This window comes from Penaeus monodon, chromosome 19 (assembly GCF_015228065.2).
Source record: "Penaeus monodon isolate SGIC_2016 chromosome 19, NSTDA_Pmon_1, whole genome shotgun sequence".
Taxonomy (NCBI): Eukaryota; Metazoa; Arthropoda; class Malacostraca; order Decapoda; family Penaeidae; genus Penaeus; species Penaeus monodon.
This window is the reverse complement of record NC_051404.1, coordinates 5,215,709-5,215,986: the sequence shown is the minus strand read 5'-3', so window position 1 is coordinate 5,215,986 and position 278 is coordinate 5,215,709.

The window sequence follows — 278 nt, the reverse complement described above, 5'->3', positions numbered from 1 at the left end:
TTCCCGTTTATCATTACTGTCACTTAATCCCTTTCCTTCTTCCCATTTCATCCTAAACCGCCAGTCTCTCCTGTGAGGCCTATCCTCCCTTGTTCAGTACACTATCGGACGCACGCCATCCATTAGTCATTTGTTCGCCGTATCCCACTTTCCCGCGCAAAAGCCGGCGTCCTTCCTTCCGGAAAAAAAAGAGTCTCTCCGCGCGCAAAGAAACTGAAACTGGATTTCTATTGTGAAGCGACAAACCGTTTGATTTAATCGTGCTCATTAGTGAAAGA